At 48.0% G+C, this 21,170-nt stretch overlaps 1 protein-coding gene across 1 annotated transcript in view; it reads right to left on the bottom strand.

Annotated features, from left to right (window-relative positions):
• LOC135233597 (bone morphogenetic protein receptor type-1B-like) overlaps positions 1-19,912 on the bottom strand; it is a 102,337-nt gene extending 82,425 nt beyond the window's left edge. Inside the window, exons 1-2 of the mRNA XM_064297317.1 lie at positions 19,700-19,912; positions 4,184-4,251 (exon numbers count right to left, since the gene is read on the bottom strand). The gene's annotated coding sequence lies outside the window, so the exon portion shown is untranslated. The remainder of the gene's footprint in view (positions 1-4,183; positions 4,252-19,699) is intronic.
• Positions 19,913-21,170: the final 1,258 nt, after the last annotated feature.

The following is a 21,170-nucleotide window of genomic DNA, read 5'->3' on the forward strand; positions in this document are numbered from 1 at the left end:
ATTAAAACATGGGGGCAGGGGTTTACAAACAGTCCGCATACCTCAGAAACCCATAACATCAGCAGCATTTAATTATGCGTGCCTTAAAGAAGCCCCCAACCAGCCCCCCCAGCCCCCCCCAGGACCCGCTGCCTGGGAGGGAACCAGGGAGCCAGGCGTTTCATTCAGAAACACGCGCTGGCAGCCAAGAACAAGGCTGAGGACATACTTGGGTTCTGTGTGTGTGTGTGGATAAATTGAGCACGGATGCAAATCCAAAAAGATGCGCTGACAGGAAGCAACATTGGCGTTTGTTTGTATGTCCCATCAGCGTATACGAACGTCCCGGAAATCGCACCTGTTTTCAGGACAACATCGGACAACATCGATCACTGGTTTTCATTCTCATCAGTATTCACGAAAGTGATTCCAAAATACACTGCGGAAATGACTCATAATTCATCGATATTACTCATTTTTCTGAATGAATGTACTATGGATTCTGACCCTGCACAGCCGGTCGCTACGCTACGTGTCAGACTCTGTACGTTCCCAGTAGAAAATGTGGGATTTAGATCTTGGCATCGTATAGGATGACATTATATAAGACCTGCAGGCCTAGCATCTGTACCATTGACATGCCTAACCCTCCCTCCCCATCCAGCAGCTGTTCCAAAGCTTCAGGCGTGACCAGGGCGGAGTCCTGCTGGGTCCCCATTGTAACAGAATGACATCACCAGGGGCCCGGTGTACAGTATAGCGCACCTGTTACTGTTCCCAAGAATCACACTGGAACAGATTTTGATAACAATAAACTTGAATTTTTCTAAACTATATATTTTTTCCCTTGAGGTGTGATCGGTCCAATCAGCACTCACAAGCGCTCTTAAATAAGCTAAGCTGTGCTCAGTGAAAGGAATTATTATTAAAATTATTAGTTCTGTAACAACCAATACCAACAGAAAATCTCTTCTTTCAGCCAATTTGTTTCAGACTTCTTCATTTAGCCACTCTGGCTACACTAAAATATTTAACAAGACCGCCCAAGGTCTCCTACATATGTGGCAGGTTGAGAGCAATCTTAAGGCTGAGGAATATTTACACATAACTCTTACCTCCAGGAGTAGGGTTACATTTCCACTGGCCCCAGAATTTTCCCACAATTAAAGAGGACACAGCGCAGCTGCGAGCTCGGGGCAGCCGAACACGCCCGGCTCCAGGGCTGCCGTGAAGCTCTGGCACGGCTGGCCTCGCTTGGCACACGGAGACAGGCTGGTTAAAGGGAAGCAGAATACTGCCACCAGGGGATGGCACAGGGTGGCATGTAACTGCCAATCAGAGGGAGGAGTCATCAACCCCGAGCCACGCGCTGTCAATCACCGACTTATTTCGACCAATCATAAGACTGCGTTCAGTCGGCAGGTGACAGACTTCGGAGGCTGTCGCCGCCCTGCCCCCCGGGGATTACTTTCACCAAGTCTACCGCTCCAGCATCGCGCTGTAACGTGAGGAGGTGGCGTGGTGGTTAACTGACGCAAATTCAAAAAAACACAACGGGGGCGATTCTGTAACTGCAAACACGGGGAGCGGGGGAGGGGGAGCAGAGTCTGAGCTCTTGGATACGGTTACCCCCCCCTTCCTACCCCTGCCCCCCCCCCTTCCCCCCTTCCGGGAGAGCGCTGGGAATGATGGATGGCACAGACTGTACTCGCCAAAGCCACAGAGTCAAAGTGCACTTCACAACACACCACTCACCCACTACAAAACCCCGGCCAAACTGCACCTGACCGAGGCCACGCAGAGGTGCACTCTGGGACTGAAACAGAGCTGGGCTCCGGGCCCCAGAAGAACAGCGGATGTTTCTGTCCCCTATGCGGGAGAGTATTTCTGTGATGGGAGGGAATACGAGGTGTGAGACCAATTTATAATTAGTTATGTGCTCTTATTTGATCTGTATTAATTTACCCCAATGAACAGGGCAGGCTAAAACATGTCAGATGCTAATTGTAAGGAGTGGCATAAGACAATGGGAATTTTGAAAACTGATTTCAATGCTTTCTTTTTCCGTGTGCATATGAGGTCGTATGAGGTTAAATTGTTTTTATTTTTAAACTTTGAAAGCAACCAAATTTTGATCATTTTGCTCATGTTCATCATGTTCATGAACAGTGATGTGAACAGGGACTTAAAAATAATATTAAACCTAAATATATATATATATGGATTTGTATGAATACCAATCTGCTTCTCAACTTTAGCAGACTGCTCCTTTCACATTCCAGGTGACCTCTGACCCCCGATGAGCGAGGTCACTTCCTCTGCGAGGTCACTTCCTTTTCCAGTTATCTCTCCGCACGCTGGCCAGCTGGGGATTCGCTGAGCTCTGACCGCGCAGGAAGTGAATGACATCTGCAGAGCAGCCAGTTCCTCTGGGGCACCTCTCCAAGCGCTGCCCCAAATCCTGTTCCATCACACGTCCCTCTCACTCTCTCTCTCCCTCTCACACTACCCCAAATCCTGTTTCATCACACGTCCCTCTCACTCTCCCCCTCTCTCTCTCTCTCCCCCTCTCTCCCTCTCACACTACCCCAAATCCTGTTTCATCACACGTCCCTCTCACTCTCCCCCTCTCCCCCTCTCTCCCCTCTCTCTCCCTCTCACAATACCCCAAATCCTGTTTCATCACACGTCCCTCTCACTCTCCCCCTCTCTCTCCCTCTCCCTCTCACACTACCCCAAATCCTGTTTCATCACACGTCCCTCTCACTCTCCCCCTCTCTCTCCCTCTCTCTCCCTCTCACACTACCCCAAATCCTGTTTCATCACACGTCTCTCTCTCTCTCTCTCTCTCTCTCTCTCCCTCTCACACTACCCCAAATCCTGTTTCATCACACGTCTCTCTCTCTAACACTACCCCTCTCTCTCTGCCTCTCTCGCTCCTGCTCTCTCTCTCTCTCCCCCTCTCTCTTTCCCACTTCCTCTCGCTCCCTCTCTCTCCTCTCTCTCTCTCCCCCTCTCCCTCCCTCCTCACACTCCCAGCCCGGCTCTCGGTGTGCTCTCCTGCTGGCCGGTTCGGGGCAGGCGGACGGGGGGGCTGATCCCATTAGTGGTAATGTGGTTTAATACCGATCGCGGTCGATGCGCCGAGCCGTCAGTCAGGAGGGGAGGGCGCTGCTCGGAAGCCCGCTGTCGTTTCGGCAATCGGCGAGCCCTCGTACGCTAAACAGGCCCCCTGCCCCCCCCCCCCCCAGTGCGCACGGCGAAATCCAATAACGGCCGGCCAGGAGAGGCCGGAGAGCAGGCTCTGCTCGGCGAAGACGCGTTTGCACCTTAGCACAGCTGTGATGAGAGATGATTATGGTCTGGACTGCACTCTAATACACCCTAAAACCTGACCCTACACAACACACGCTACGCCACAACTACACCAAAAAGTGCAAAAAGCAAACCAGCGAGAACTTTTTGAGAAATATGGCACGTATCGCATCCTGGCGTACACACTGTAAGTACGGTGACGTTAACGACACAGTAACACTTCCCCAAATAACCACAAACTCCAATCACACTCCAAAACTCCAAAGGGAGCCCCTTGAGTTGGGTAAAGGAAGCAGACACAGCACATAAAGCACGGAGCATCGATCTGGGGGCACTGAGTCAGACACAGCTGGTCCATTCATGTCTTCCAATGTGTGTGAATAACAGAGTAAGCAGACAGAGATGAACCCGTCCCACAGAAGGCCAGAGCAGCAGATTCAGTGGGAAGGCTTAGAGAGGGAGAGTAACCCTGCAGCTCATCCCAGACAGAGCAATCATGATTTTCACAATCTGAGCACAACTTATAATCAAGGGCGTAACTTCATTTGAATATGGGGGGGCTGAAATGCAAAGAAGCCAAGCACAGCAACCCTCTAGGGGGGGTCCAGGGGCATGCCCCCCTGGTAGGGTTAAAAAGAACAGCTGTGAAATGATCATTTCTGGCCAAGCCTAAGGGGAAATAATGATGACATCATTTTAATAAGGTTATATATTATAATCATCATCATAATTATTTTCCTCATCATGATGTATTACTGGGGGGTTTATCTGGCCTGTTTTGTAATACTGGGGGGGGGGGGGGCTGTAACCCCCCTATCCCCCCCATACATTACATCCCTTGCTTATAACAGGCAAATTTGGGAAATTAAAGCAGTAAAAACAGACTTACCTTCCAGAGGAGCAGAGTGTATTTTCCCGCCATCCTGGCTGTCAGATATGGACCCCCCCTCGGGTGTCCTGTGTGGAGGTGAGAGGAGAGAGCGAGCAGGTGAGGGGGGGGCGGCGGGAGCATTGGAGCGGAAACGCCGTGTTTTGCTTACGGACAGGAGGAACCGCTCACTCCGGTGTCCTCCACCTCCCCCCCCCCCCAACCACCCGCCACCCTGCACCCCCCGGACGCACATCTGCGCAGCTCATGAGGGCCAAGCGTTTGTCATTCCTGCGCAGTCAGACTCTGAGCACTCCACCATGACCCCACAGCTAGCACGGGGAGGGGGGGGCTGGGGGGGGTTACCCCCTGGGGGCGAGGGGGGTAAGGGGGGGCGGAGCGGGTGTGGGGTGCGGGAAGAGGGCGCCGACTACACACACACAAAAAAAAACCCATAACGTCCTGACCAGAAGGACTTCAGAGCGAGCAGGGGATTTATCTTTCATTTTGGAGTGTTCCTCTGGGTTCTGCTTTTGACCACCGACCGAACTCCACCGTTTCTCCCCTTCGCCCCCCGCACACTGCCCCCCGCCCCCCCTGCTTCAGCCCACCACCGCTCCGCGTCACACACAGACGCCCATTCATCAATACCATCTGCAAAACCCCCCACCGCTTTCTTTCTCTCCCTCGCTCCCTCCGTCCGTCCCGCTTCCTCCCGTCTCTTTCCTCTCCTCTCCTCCCTCCCTCTCTCGTCCTCTCTCACACTCTTTTGTTCCTCTCCCTGGTCCTCTCCCTCTCTCTCTCGCAGCCTTTCTCTAATAACAGGAAGCCGATGCTTTCCATCTTCGAGAAATTTAAAGACCTTCCGGGCAAATCGCTCACCAGGGCAACAGCTTGAAGTAATTTATCTTCCTCCTTTCTTCGCCATGGAGACCAGCGATCATTTCAGCAAACTGTGAGAGATTAACAGTGGTGCCATTATCGCAGAAGTAATGACACCCAGAAAGAAAGGGCTAGCTGTGCATTGTTTGTGTGTGGTGTTGGTGTTGAGTGTGTTGTGTCTGTGTGAGGGAGTGAAGTGAGTATGTTGTGGTGAGTGGTTGTGGTGTGTGTTGTGTGTGTGATGTGTGTGTGTGTGTGTGTGTGGTGTGTGTGTGTGAGTGTGTGTGTGTGTGGGGAGAGTGAGAGTGTGTGTGAGTTGGTGAGGTAGGTGTGGTGTGTGTGTGTGAGAGAGAGAGAGAGAGTGTGTGTGTGTGTGTGTGAGAGAGAGAGAGAGTGTGTGTGTGTGTGTGAGTGTATGAGAGAGTGTGTGTGTGGGGGGAGAGGTTCAAAAGAAGCAGGATGTCCAGCCCTCCCCTTTAATATAATTCCCTGTGTGACTCAGTGAAATGCAGCCATCTTGGGATTACCCTGGTAAAATACCTCGCCCTGTAATGGGAATCACAGGTGACCTGGAGCCACAGTGCACCGTACCAGGCCCAAGCCCGGAAACAAACAGCCTAAGCACTTTTTAATTGGAGCGCACCGTGTGGACATTATATTAGGGCTGGCTGACGGACAGACGGACGGGGGGGGAGGCGGGGGGGCTGGGGGGGAGCTGAGCTGTAGGGAATGAGATCAGCGCAGGAGAAGCAGCAGCAGGGAGCAGTGTCGAGGATAATCGAGTTGTTGGCAGCAGGAGTGAGCTGGCGGAAGTCATAAAGAGATCTGGAAGATTTTGGAGAGCCAAAAAAAAACTGAAATGGGTTCCGCTTCTTGTATAGCCACGTTAAAAAATGTTTTTTTTTTTTTTTAAATGATCCAAGGCGCTCTGATGTAGCTGTGAGTTAGAAAGCCTTTATCCCATTACGGAATAAAGGTTTAAAAACACCGACGCCTTTCAACGCCTCAGCGTTCATGAACGCGCCTTTGAATTACACCTCGCACCCCTTTTGCTTTTCACAACTGTAACCTGTCACAAGGTTATGCATGTCTGGGAGCTTTTCCAAAAAAATCCCCATTCCCACCAACCATCTATAGTAGAATTCCCACCCACCTACAGTAGCATTCCCAAGCCATCTATCATCAACTGAAAGGGGTGTTGCAGGAGAGAGGGGAAATCCGACTAGACTGGGAATAACAGGTGCGAGCTGGGAGAAGGAAGTTTACGCAGAAGGATTAGGAGTGACTGGGGAGAGAAGCTGGGAATCGCAGGGATGCACTGGGCAGGGTCTAATTAACACGCAGTCCAGCAGTAGGGAGTTTATCCCAGGCTCCCAGGCCCTCACCGGCCACATATCCAACGTGAAAGAAACATTCCATTTTCAGGAATACTTTAAATTCCAGTGTTTGTTTGAGTGCCATTAAAGACACACACACACACACACACACACACACACACGCCTGCAGTCTAATAGAGATGGATATTAGAACACTAAATCAAGTCTACTTACTCTGTGGTGATCCTGCTATAAAGATCACCCAATCTGAAAGTGCTCTGCTAAGCGTTTGCTGAATGGCAGTGCCACAGGGGGAACCGCTGCTCCTAGAGCCCGAGCTCACACGCTAGCCGGGTCACAGGAATAACGACACCTCATAACCCCGCGGAAGATAAGAGGCATCAGTCAAAGAGAGGGAGGGATTTCAGAGAAAAGGCTTATCGCAGAGTTAATCAAACCCCCCCCCAGATACCTCCATTCCGCACACCTAGGATTACGCGACCTTACTGGGCAGGTAACATTCTCAAAGGCACAGGTGTTCCGTTCAGACAGGGATCCACTGAACAGCTAAACTCAACCTTCGGGGTACACAGAGTTACTCCTTTAACTCCTGAGCCAACAGTACACCAGCCTGTCGCGACAGCCAATCAGAGAACAGCTATGCAAGAACCCCCACACCAGTGTGCTGTAGGATATCATGGAGAAAACACGCTGCCAATGACCGAACCTGGGAGGTCAAATAATTATTTACGGTGTTTATAATGAAGATTTTCTTGTTTTCAGGAAATATATCTGATATATCTGAAAATATGTTCAAGGATCACATTTTGAGAATTCAAATTGTAAATATAATCTCTCAACCACAAAAGCACTTGATTGCAGGCATGCGTTTGGAAATATTATTCCATGTAAAATTCATAATATATATGGACCAAATACAACATTTCCCCCTGTTTACTGCCAAATAAGGAATAGAAAAAACATGTAGGCCTATTTCAAAAAGTTTCAAAAAGATTTTCAAAGAATAAACTCACATTTCACATTTCACATTTCATGAGTTTGGGGTCTGAATGCAAAACACATCGGCTCATTTATTTGGAGTCAACTTCAAGGCCAGTGCATTGAAAGTCAAAATAACATTTTTTACAACTTCAAATTCCACTTTTAAGCATTGTATTTGAATACCTTTCAAATACGTTTAAAAAAATACAAATATATTTGGCCCTGATATGGATGTAACCAATAACAAATCACAGCTTGAAACACAAGTCAATATTCTGACAGTTCTGACATGTTTCAGAGAGAAGTCAAATGTGAAAATGTTATTTACTATAAAGACAACAGCCAGAGAGTATGAATTTTTATGCAACTACAATAACAATCATTTCTCTCCACAAAACACCAATGAAAAGATTAAAAACGCACAGCCACAGAAGAAAATTTAACTGTTTACTTAATGCCAATTCACAAAGTATTTCTGTTTAAATATTCAAGGTAGGCCTATATTTGATTACTGATTCGGTGCCGAGAAGGGCAAGCTATTTTCCCCGCGCGCACTTCCTGTGCTGAATTCCTCATGGAAACGGACCCGAGCCAAAACAGCACAATGCCTGTCTAAGCCTCGTCTTCTGCAGTTTTTATTTCTCTCCGCGGTTCCTGTCTTCCAGCGCCCGCAGACGGATGATGACTTTGCGCCCGGACGCAAACGCGGGTCTGTATCTCACGGAGGCCGGAGTCCTGAGTGACAGGGGAACGGTATCAGCGGAAAAATCAGCGGTCAGAAGTGGTCCCGTAAATCAGGCAAATGGCTGCCGGGTGATTGATGGGGTGGGGGGGGGGGTGCCCTTTTAGGAGAGGCCGGCCCGCCGCACCTGGACGAGGCTCAGAGAGCCGTCGAACCCGAGCTCACATCTGCTGCACAGAGGGCAGGAGAGAGAGAGATAGAGATAGAGAGATATAGAGACTGAATGAGAGAGAGACAAACAGAGAGACAGAGAAACAGACAGAGAGTGAGTGAGTGAGAGACAGAGAGAGACAGACAGAGAAAAAGAGAGAAACAGACAGAGACAGAGAAACCGACAGAGTAAGAGAGAGATAGAGAGACAGAAAGAGAGACAGGAGAAACGGGAGGAAAACAGAGTGAGAGAGAGAAAAAAAGAAGGACAGATTTAGTGGCACCTGGAATATTCATTGAAAGGAAGAAGAAGAGCAGTAAATCCTAGCTACTGTCTCTCTCTTCACCGTTTCTCGGAGGGGGGGTGGAGTGGGTGGGGGGGGGTGAGGGTTTGACGAGGAACCCGGGGGGCGGTGCGCTGCCTCCGTCTGGCTGCTCTGGGCGGCTTTGATCCGTCCACGTCCGCAGGAAGATGAAAACCATTAGCCAGCGATCCTTTCACACCTCCCTTACCGGCTTCACTGAACCAGACTCAGCGTACGCCCGCGCGTACCTTCAGCGCTCACAAACTCCATGTGCGTTCTGGTCTAGTCCGCCGTGTCTATTTCACACTGTTCACTCAGTCACTGAGCAACTCTGTCCCAGCTTTGACCACGATCGTCCCGCCCCCCTGCGATTTCTCCTGTCCTGCATGGAAACGTGTCCCTGATCAGTAATCGCTAATTAGCCTGACAGATCAACTCGAGCATCTTCTGCAAAAGCTTGTGGACTCTGTGATTCTGGTATTGAAAGGCCATGCAAAACAACGGCCATCGTGAATGAGATTTTATTTGAGATCTTCAGACAGTGATCCTTCATTTGCAACACCACAATAAGAATAACCGACTTAAATCAACAGGCATTCTTGCATAAAAAAATAAAATAAATTAAATAAAATTAATTTAGTTTCTTTTTCCGAAGATGTCTGGATGCTGGGTGTGTGCGTTATTCCACAGGTCCTCACTAACAGGAAATGAGGTAACATTACGAGGAAGTACCGTCGTGGGCTCGCACGCACAGTTCTGCCGTATGATCGCGGTATTGTTCCACTTAACTTGATCGAGCGCACAGGCACTTCACTCAAAAGTTCAGTCTTCAGTCTCTTTCCCCCTGAGGAGTCAAACTCTGAGATATCAAAGCGGGAGGGGGGTGAGGGGGTGTCATAAATCTCTAACCCCCCCCCCCCCCCCCTCGCCCCCGGTCAGCGGAGTCTGGTGTCAGAAGTCAAACTCGTTCAGGCAGCAGCGTGAATCACCAGACGTGAGCCTAATAGAGTCCTCGTTTTGTCCCTCTGCTTCCCCGCTGAACAGAGATATTCTCTTATTTAGGTCCATCGGCTCTCAAAGCCATAAAGTCATTTTTTAACAATTAAATGAGAGTTTAGCAGCCGCAGAGGGTAAAGACTCAGAAAGTGCTCTCACTTAGAACATGTCATCATCCAGACGTCATTCAAAAAAATGAAACAAAAAAAAAAAACTGTCTCAGTTGCAATCAAAAAAGACCACAATCACATAAGGAACGGATTTTCTTTCAACACAAAATTTTTTTAAAAGGGGACAATGTCCATCAAGCAAAAGAAAACAATTCACCAACGGCAGAGTCAAAATAGCCACATGACCACTACGGATTTCAAAATACTGAGCTGTCAATCATCCTCAGGGCATAACATAAATGAAAAATGTCCAGAAAAATTTGCTGCAAGATGATGAGACAAGGATTTCCATGCCAACTGAAACCCTCCTGGCCCTTCTGACTGTTTCACCTCCCCCAGTGAAACACTCAAGACTTGCACTCTGTATGTTAGATCCAGGCCTCAGGATGGTTCACTGCATACACACAAGTGCCTTAGCGGATGCACCACTCAGTATCCCAGAGAACCTCTTTACAAAGGGACCTAGTCTGTCACCACTCCACCATTCCTTCATTCCATTACAATTTCTATGCACCGCCAAGATTGGGATTTCTTTCTAGCTTGCCTGAAGTGTTTATCTACAGGATTATCTATAATCAATTCCACTAGCACACATGCAGTAAGTCTACCTCTGCATAAAGCGGAGCGACTTTCCCATTTCAAAGCCCAAAGCGCGCAGCGCTTCAGGTGAACAGCAGGGGGTGGATAATGAAGTCCAAGCTGGCGGGGATGTGCTTAAGGACCGTCCCGGAAAACGTGTGCGGATTTAAACGCGCATCAGGACGTCTCCCCAGCGGCACATACCGTTATCAGCCCGGGTCCTGCAAATGGCCCCTGATTCCCAGAGTGAGAGGACCGTTTTGCCGCCGCTCTTCGTATTCATTCTGTCTGTCACTGTCACGAGGCGTGACTCAAAAACAACACCTCCATCCCAATTATTGGAATCACCGTGGAAACCGTCTTTCGTATCTGAGGTAGGAGTTTCAAAGGCCTGTCAGCGGGAGAAGAGTCTTTGAAGCTTGCGCGGTTTTATCCGCTTGTCCTTCGCTTATTCGGCGGCGTCTCTGAGCCGAAGCGGTAAGGCTGTCGCGTGAAGCCAGCGAGGACGGGAGGCGCAGGAACGTGGGAACAGGCGCGCCACAAACCGAGCACTCCACACGGCCAGCAAAACCGCCTGAAGAGGGCCTCAGTGGGTCAGGGAGGCGTGCAGACATCGTTTTTCTTACTTTTGCCTACACCAAAGTGTTGACATTGACAGAAATAAACCCAGTCACATCACCAGGGACTGAATTCAATGCCATTAATAAAGCGTGTGTTCCAAGCGGCTAACTTTCTGTCAACAAGGAGAACCTAAGTGTAAAAGCAGAGGTATTTCTACTGGGGGAAAAAAAAAACTTTAAAAAAACTCTGAGATGGAAATGAAATCTCATGATGAATGCACTTCACGTCTGAACCCAGTTCCTACACTAGCTCGGTCACAAGCAAGAAGTTAAAAAATGTTTTTAAAAACATACCCCAGAGACATTTTCATAAAATTTAATGAATACTGATTATGTTCTGGCTTATTTAACGGTATATGTGTGGCTACATGTAGCTTATGTTAATTAGCTAAGCTATGGTATGTGAGGGCCTCTCCAGACTTCAGGAGCAGATTCTGGCCAGCTGCACCTTCCATTAAACAGTGCCGCACAGTTTCGTAGTTGATATGAAATCACATCTTGCCTCATAGTGTTCTTAGACAAATTTAAAGTAAGTATTTTAGGAACAGCAGCACTAATTCTTCTTATCTTTAAATACGGGTTAATTACAATCAGCGGTTCACAGTCTCCCTCGAAATCACACACCAAATAAACATGAAAGTGTCAAATACTGATAAATGTGCATTTGTAATAATTAGGCGTTACACGACTGCAATTATGAAACAAAAACACGTTTCGAAATCAAGAACAAATCCTTCAGTCTGCGCTGGTCGCAGGAAGCCTGCGGTCTCTTATCTACTTCCTTGATTGGTATCTCTATTAGTAGAGATGATTCGCTATAATTATAATTATATAAAATTAGTGCAATTACTGCATGCTCCCAGCACACCTCGCACACCTACAGGAGGATGCAGCATATAAAGCTGTTAGTGGCCACAGTCAGTGTCTGAGGCAGATGCTCTTCCTCAGTGGAGCTTTCTGAACGACCGGCCGGCCAGCATGTGGAAACACTTAAACCACAGCACACTGCAGCCGTGTCCGAGAGAGAAGCCTACCCCTTCAGTGTTCCCATAAAACTTCTCTCTCCCGACTGACACACACACACACGCACACACGCATGCACACACACGCAGACATGCATGCACACACACACACACACACACACACACACACACGCGCACATACAACCACACACAGCAATCTCACACACACACACACACACACACACACACACACATGCGCACATGCACGCACACACGCACACTTCGCTCCATTAGTTCAATTCAGTGCTGCTTTATTTGTCTAATGACAGTTACACACACGGAGCTAACGCAACACTAGCCAAGCGTAGCAGGCACACGTCAAGCTGTCCTCCCTGAATCCTTCTCGGTTTTAATAAAGTTCCGGCTTCTTGGGCTGCTTCAGTTCAGCAGAATTAATTTCAACGTCACACGTGCTGAGAAAAAAAAAAAACAACTCCGAACACCAGGACACAAACACAACTCGGTCATAAAATGACACACTCGCCCCATCACAGAGCATCACAAAGCCACCAGTCATGCACACCGGCGAGCTAAAAACACAAACACACACACGTGTGCGCGTGTGTATGTGTGCGTGTGTGTGTGAAAGTTACGAGGGCCAGGGCTGTCGGAGAAGAAGAACAGCGCTGAGATAACATTTGTTCTGACTGCTGCTCTCTGCCTCTCCAGGCCCACCCGGAGATCTAAAACCGCAGGTGCTACAGTAAATTAACACACCTCCACTCCCCCTGCAGATGTGCTTTCAGGAGCCTTCTGTTCCGCTCAGTGACTAACTGCTAACTGCTGTCAGTCACATCAGGCTGCCTCCTGCAATCACTGATCAAAATTCCCACGCAAAATGCACACCAGAGTAAACTGTAATGTCACTGTAATTACATTATTGTTACACTGGTTCTTATTGTTACATGTCTGTGAATTGTAACAAAACACTGGGCAATTCACATAATAAATTTACAGCTAGGTTTATAATTTTGGATTGAGGTAGTGAAGCATGTGCTTATGTAGTGCAGTGGCTAAGAAACAAACTGCACGATAATTACAATGTAATTACTTCTCTATATTGCCATAATAGTTTAAAGCACAGTTTTTACACTGTATTAAAAAAATCCATGTAATGCTTGAAAGGGATTTTGAAGGGATGGTCACGCAAAAAAACCACTTTGTGATATTCTCTGAGGGTAAATCGCTGTATAAGCAGCTGATACACTGGCCCACAGGTAGAGAAACAAAGGCTGCTCAACGTTCAGCCAATCAAGAGCAGCGGGAAGTCAAGCCCCGCCCACGTCTGCCCTAGACGCCGTGGCAACCAGCCCTCTTCCACCGCCCTGGCTGAAACAGTGGCAGCCCTGTGCTCTCGTAAGGAGAGCTCTGTTCCCGAGCTCTGATTGGCCGAGCCCGCTTCCTGTAATTACAGGAAAGGAAACTGGGCTAAAGGGTCAGCTAATAGCCCCTGAATCCTGCCCCGGTGTGCAGAGGAGTCTGGGAAACGCGGTCCTCGGAGCGCCAGACGTGACCTCGGGCAGGTCGAGAGGGAGGGTCGAGGGTCCAGGGCTCAGAAAATAAAAGTCCTGCCGTGTGTTTCTTCCACTCACTAATCAGCTCTACCTCCTGGCTGAAGAACTGTACTGACAGTAGAGCACAGAGCTCATCTGTGAGGAACACAGCTCATCTATAAGGGACTGATCACATCTGTGACAGACAGAGCACATCTGTGAGGTCGCTGCGTGCTGCCCTTCCCATGGGGCCGTGGGGCGGCGTGCAGACGCGCAGTATCTCCGGCTGCTTGTTTTTCCAGATGTAGAGGAGAGCGCCGCTGTCTGTCCACCTCTGCATTCCTGGGCCTTCCTTCCCCTGCCCCCCCCCACCCCCCTGTCCCACCCGAGCGGGTTTCAGCGGGGGTCACCGAGGCGGCGGGAGATTCGATACGGGCGTTCTCCGCTTTGGCGGACGGGCCGGGCCGCTACGATAACAGAGCTCCGCCCCCCCCCCCCCGTCTCCCTTTCACACCGACGGAATCGCCCCCTGTGTCTGGGCCCCGACCCCCGACCCCACGCCCCCCCTCCACGCCGTGACTAACGCCAGGGGCTACCAGCTACAAGTTTCGTGTTACCACGGCGATCATGGAGATTAACGTTAGCCAGAGGCCTGTCAATCATCTCACTGTGAGGAGAACGGGGTTCTCGCGAAAAGCAGCTGCTGGAGAACGAGAAAGTCCACGAGAGCGGTCATGGTGAGGGAGCACTTCCTGTTTCCCATGAGGCCGTGGGGCTTCTGAGAGCCGTACGTTGCTGGGCAACTTGTCCTTCCTGCAGCCATTTGCCACACGCTCCACATTTTGCGCTAACGCTAACTGCGGGTAAGACTCACACGCTCTGAGGCCCGGTCAGCCTGCGCATCAGACTCATCATCGCTGGATATCGCCTCATCGCCTAGCCAATCAGGCACCTGCATTCTGGCCTCGCGCACAGAAACTGCACAGTCCAGCTGGTGGGCTGCAGGGCTGGGATTACAGACACAGAGGAGCACGCAGCTACCCAGTGACACAGTGGAGCTGAAGGACTCACGCTGCAGCTCCTCCCATTCAGAGTACACCAGCCAATCATGGCTGATGCTACCACAGGATCTCCAGCACCACATTTATAACAGGCAACAGCGTCGTTCCAACTGCTCCAATTTCATCTGGTACTAAATTTCCTTAAAAATAACTGAATATTAAATCACTGAATCCTGAAAAGACATTTGAAATATTTTTTTTATATACTTTTAATATCAAATATATCCACACTGTAAGGAGGCAAAACCACTAACCTAGACACATGCTCAAATACCCGCATGCACACTAACCAACCCCTCCCCCCCCCACACACACACACACACACACACAAACATCCACACATCTGCTCCTTCACTTTGCAGGCTTGTATTTGCTGACCTTTTTCCTGCATGGTCCCAGAGTGATAGTGTGCACGGGGGGGGGGGGGGCCCGGGGAGGGGGGTGAGGTAACATTTGGATGCGTACAGCCGTACGGTCAAACGCTCCCAGACATACGCTCGTCATAACCCACAGCGACAGACAGCTGGACCTGGTTACCAGCGTGGGGGGGGGGGGGGGGGGGAGGGGGATGCTCAGACTGCACAGGATGGGGGCCCTCTGAGTTCTGCTTTTGGTTCCTGTCTGTGACACTCGCACCTCCAAAAGCCCCCGCCTAACCCCCCCCCACCCAAGCTCCCAGCCTGCAGAACTACCCCCGGTACAGTCCACTGGACCCCACAGCTCACTGCAGACTATTTTACACCAACCGTAAAAACTACAGCCCTGGGTATCAGGCAGCTCTGGGTCAGGGGCGGGCGGCTGGCTGGGCGGGGGGGGGGTTATGGAAAGAGAGAGAGAGTGAGCGAGTGTGTGCTGATTACTCTGACAGGGCAGCTACACCTGAAAGCTGACCCCCCCCCACCCCCGCTATATCAGAATCACAGGGCCCACTCTCAGGACACATCAGGTTTCCTCATTTACTCTGCAGCTTCAACGGATGGACAATACCACTAATAAACCCGCTACTCCTGCAGTTTCAACTACTACTACTATTACTGCTGCTGCTGCTACTACTGCTGCTTCTACTACTACTAACGCTACTGCTGCTGCTACTATTACTACTAATACTATTACTGCTGCTGCTGCTACTACTACCGCTGTTACTACTACTACTAACGCTACTGCTGCTGCCACTATTACTACTAATACTATTACTGCTGCTGCTACTACTGCTGTAACTTCTACTACTGATACTAGTACAACTTGAACTAAAATAGTTCAATCATATAAGCTACTTTACTTCTAGACGAGACAGCAAACTTTTAGTACTGTCTGTCTGTATGCAGGCCATTCAACACTGAACTGCGATACTTCACAGATAATTCTGCTGCAGACATCACAGCGACAGATGAAACACCGCTTATGTTTTTCAGGACACTATATATCTTTGGAAATAAGATCTAAAGAGGGAAACAGCAGCAGACATGGTGACCTTGAGTCTGAGCTCACATACACTCATTACCTTCACTTTCCTCAACAGACTGCACTGCAATTAAGCAGCTCGCTTTGTTCTGCTCAGCTGTTCATACAAAACAATAATTAGTCTTACTTGCTTTGATATGAACCTTTACAAAAATCCAAAGCAGTGATTGCAACAGGTGTACCCTTCTTTACAAGCTTATTATGAAAATATGAACTGTCTGTGATTGTAATGTCCTCCCCGTTTGAGGCCTTTTCCAGAGCAGCTTGGCATCAGTAAACATCAGGAATCGTCTCCTAGACAAAACTTTCATGTGCAGATGGCAAAAATAGCACTATGCTATTTACAACTGACACACACCCTTAAGTTACACATATAAATACCTTCAGGTTTTTGCTAGACTTGCAGTTAAACATTTTTGGTTTAGAACCTCAAGTACCTCCAGGTCTCTAAACGAACCAGGCACCTCAAATGAGATCACAAGATGTTGTATTAAACCTAAACTAAAGGTTTTGCTTTTTATGATATTTGAACATAAAGTTCTCTGAAGATAGATTTAGAAAAAGTTGAAAAGTTGAAAGTATTCATTCAAAAAAAGTGTACCACTTTCAATAAATTATTCCTTCTTCTGGTATGTACAGTTTTATTTGATCCTTTCCACCTACAATATTGTAAATCAAGCCCATCTGATTGTGTGAAATTAAGCAACAAAAAAAAAGTTTTAAAATAAGCAAAAACATATTTACGAGGTCACCCTTACAGTTTTGGAGGTTGTGCTACTGGGCAAACTTTTAGGTCAATTTAAGGACAATGTCGCAGGGGTATCGCATATCTGGCACTAAACTGATATTGTATCTGTAGTGCAAATTTCTGGAATCATGACACCAACCCCGTGACAAGTTGGCTTTAATTTATTGTTGTATTTAATTTCCAAATATGCCTTGGTGTTAGATTTCTAAAAGGGTGGAAGGCCAGAGACAGCACGGTGGCTAAGGGTTCTCTGTGGAAAGGTAAGCAATCCATCTACTCCGCTAGGTTCTTTAAAACCTTGAGAGCTGCTCATGAACAGCCTATCTGCTTTGTTTTAATGTATAATTTGAACGTTACAAATTCATACTAGACCTAAAAAAAATTTTTTTAATTATTTGAGGTATTTAATAACTAGTATTAATTTCTACATGGAAATAGTACCACATAAAATGGCAGTGTGTTGTGGTACCTATTTGCAGAAATACTGTTGCACATAGCCAGTCCAAAATATTATTTTGCTCAACTGACAAACACACACACAAATATCTAAAATATTATTTAAAAGTAGAAAGAAATTACGTTATGCTACATTGCAAAAAAAATAAAAAAAAAACTTTTTTCAAAGAATAAGAATAATATTAAGAATAATATTTATGTTGGACGTTTATAAACTCTTCAGCATTTTTAAATGTTTTAACTTGATTGATAAAATAAAATAAATTAACTTGAAATCATCCAATTAGCCTACTTGCTCTGAAATATATTATTTTAATTATGAGGTAGTGTATTCCAAAACAGGAGAAAATTGTGGAAAAATAGATTTTAAAAATACCAGTATTGTAATTCCATAGCCTTAATGGTAGAAGTAACGATGGGTTGAAAATTACTTTCCACTTTCTATGTTGTCATAGCAATAAACTAATTTCCCTGAATAGCCGGCCAGCTTAAGTAATACCAATTAGCTTGCAGACATAAATAAAGTTACTCACTGTTATTTTACTAGTTAAGCAGCATGTCATTTATATAACAGTATGTGATGATGTACAACATCAGTGCAAAATTCCAAATTACTTAGCTAGTGTCCTTAGTTCGCAATAGTCTCTCCTAAAACTACATAGGCAGCTAGTTTGCCACATATGATGGGGGTGTCAGACAGACAGACTGCGATCTTTTTCGAGCTGATCACTTCTAATTTAAATTAATGTTTGCTCCAGAAAAAAACTGCTGTAATGTATGACGGCGCAGCTCACACACCCTGTCTGGCCGCAGCCCAACACAAAACAGCTCGGATTCACAGATCCAGCCTCTTCAGCAGACAAAAACCCCAATAACGGCACCGCTCACAGAACCGTCTGCCAGATCACACGATACTCAGACAACACGGTAACCTGCGTTCATACTGTAAGCGTGTGTGTATGACTCTCTCTCTTCCACACTGTGTATTACGCTAGGGCTCGACACACAAACACGAGGGGGCTTAAATCACTGATATTGCATCATTACAGTACAGTCAACCTGCAGGCTTAACTGGTCACGGAACCAGACACACTTAAAAATATATTTTTTTAAGAGCCTATGTTTGCAAAGATGCCCGGAGAACGGGTTTCCTAGCACAGGTCTGTTTATATAACGCATGTGGACAAAGTCAAATTTGGGGACAAGAAAGGTGTGAAAACAATTATTTGATCCATTCCAAAAACACACATGTGACGTCACGGGATTCCCAGCCTTGTTTGGAGCTGATATTATCTTCTAAATTCTAATCTTCTAAATTCAGATCAGACATATGTAAATGTGCGTTTGCCTGTCCAGCAACCGAGCATGGCAGTTAAATGGAATTGAAATTGCTTTTTGGAAATTGTTAAATAAAAAACTACACTCCACTTTGCCCAGCTGTGCTAGTGTTATGTCATGATTTTCAGTAAATCCTTGATTTGTGTTAATAGATGAACCCACTATTGCAGTCAACAGGGCCAACGGTAGGAATAACATTTCAAGAGGCTGCACAGTGATCTCACCACTAAAATGAGTTAACATGCACTGTCTAGCTTCTGAATGAGAGTCCAGAGCTCTTCTTGTTTCTTGTTGGATGACTCTATTGCCCAGCAATATTGCAGTCCTGCCAATTTAGCATCTCCCTCATCTTATTTAGGCTAGCAGTGTCCTGGATCGGAATTCCCGCATTGGGAACGAATTTCTCGAGGCAGTTCACGTATCCGTTTTTTCAAATCCTTTGAGCTTGTATAGTGTGTACAGGTACTATTTTGAAACCCCCTGTTTGTTTTGACAATATCCCGGCCAAAGTGCCGACCACACGAAACATAAGCGCACACGATCAAAGAGCACTGAAATGTATCGAACAAGCAATTGGACCCAGTAACTTATCCAAATTGGCAAACGTATGAAAAACTAGAATTACGCGCAGTTATCACAAAATTTCACATAAAATTGCTATACTCTTATGATCCCCATTTACCACGCTGACTTTCTCCACGACCAGTACATTTTCAGAAACCGCTCTACAAATTAACGTTATAGCCTACTACCTACTTTTTGGGAGTAAATCTTCGGAAAAATGCCTAATTACCGAACATTCGAGATTTGTCACGTAGTTTATAACGTATGCTAGCCTATGCAAATCAAGCGCCGTTTATGGATTCCATCAAGGTGAACCACAATAATCAATGCACAGAGAAAACCAGACGAACTTCTGGACTGGCGGGGACTGAAATGTATCAAATTCGAAATGAACATCAAATTGAGCATGACGACATCCAGATCTTTAAACAAACGCATTTTAAAAACGCTGCAAAATTACAGCAGAAGTTTGAATGTAGATAGCATGCTGACGAACGGCACGGCGGCAGCAATTTGTCTTCAGTAGCCACGGGGCTCAGAATGAAAATCCTCAGCTAAGTGGCAGAAACGAAGCGTTACGGTTGTACGAATGCTTTATTTACCCTCCACACGCGAATTGTTTGTAAACTCACCTTTTCCTGTCCTGATCAAAACGTGGAAGTTACGCTTCAGAGTTCCTCTTCGGATGCTCGTCTACCGTCCGTTAGTATTACCGTTTTAAAAAGCGATTTCTAGCTGTGAAGGGTAGTCCCACGTCTGACTTTTTTCCAAGTCAACAACCTCCTTGCCTCCTTCGAGTAGGGGTTGGCTGCCTCATTCTGGCGCCTTCGTCCTCGGTGCTTGCTCCTTCGCTCTACAGCGCCGACCGGCGACGTCTTGGAGAAGCACACGCCTTGCCACGAATTTGCGACGGGACGCCCCCCAACCCAAGCTTCGACCGCTATTCCAAAAATTGATTTTGATTTACTGAATTAAGCAATGCATTAATGCATTGGGGGCGGGAGGGATCAATTTTCTTTGCATCTGTTAAAATCTATTCTTTATAGCCACAGTGAATCGTTTTCCACAATTTTAGCTGGTCATAGCTGGTCTGTGGCTGGTCAAAGCTGGTCAAGCTGACCATACAGACTGGTCATCTGGTGAACAGATGGTTGACCGGCTAAACGTGCTGAGAGCACAGCTTAAACCTGCCTGCCCCAGCTTAGGCTGGGGTTTAAGATGGAATTTTCAGCAGGCTAATTAATTCATTATCTTTGGAGAACAGAGCGGGTCTTTGTGCTTTCTGCAGAGCTGACATCAGGGGACAGGCTCTGGCGGGGAGACAGACGGAAGGTGTGCCCGCGCGCCCCGGTCTGAAAGGCGATACGGCGCTGATCGTTCCAGCGTGTGGCAGCGCCTGCCGCTGGCTGCGCCTCCCTTCGTCTGCGGGAGCCCAGAAACGTCTGCACCCCGAAATCCCACCAGGGGCCTCCCCGCTCGGCGTCCTGTTTAAATTCACCGCACGCAAAACGCGGCGCAGACGCTCAGAACCTGCGGATCTGGGCATGAGTCAGCAGCGCGGGCGAGGGTACCCAGCATGCCGTCCTCCGCCCCCGACCACCCCCCCCCCCGCGCTACACCCCCCACCCCCGCACGTTTTTATGCTTAGCACTTCTTCGCGCCGCTACGCCGCCCTGCACCGAGCACACTCCTGGTGGGAGCAGTGGAATGTTATGCGGACACACTCCTCTCCCCCCTCCCCCGCCCGCCCCCCGCCCGCCCCCGCCCAAAACCCCCTCAGGAGATTCAGGCAGCGGCTAAACCAAACCCAGCTTCTCCGATCTCGCCTCTCGCCTCTCCTCTCCTCTCCTCTCCCTCTCCCTCTCCCTCTCCTCTCCCTCTCCCTCTCCCTCTCCTCTCCCTCTCCTCTCCTCTCCTCTCTCTCCTCTCCTCTCCTCTCCTCTCCTCTCTCCTCTCCTCTCCTCTCCTCTCCTCTCCCAGCTGTGGGGATCCCAGCATAGATGCGTCTTTCACTGCAGCGGGAGGGGAGAGAGAGTGGCCATTGTGGCGGGATTCAATGTCCCATTGAGTCACGCCGCCAGGGGTCGCGACCCCCAGCGCCCC

Source organism: Anguilla rostrata, chromosome 10 (assembly GCF_018555375.3).
Source record: "Anguilla rostrata isolate EN2019 chromosome 10, ASM1855537v3, whole genome shotgun sequence".
NCBI classification, from domain to species: domain Eukaryota; kingdom Metazoa; phylum Chordata; class Actinopteri; order Anguilliformes; family Anguillidae; genus Anguilla; species Anguilla rostrata.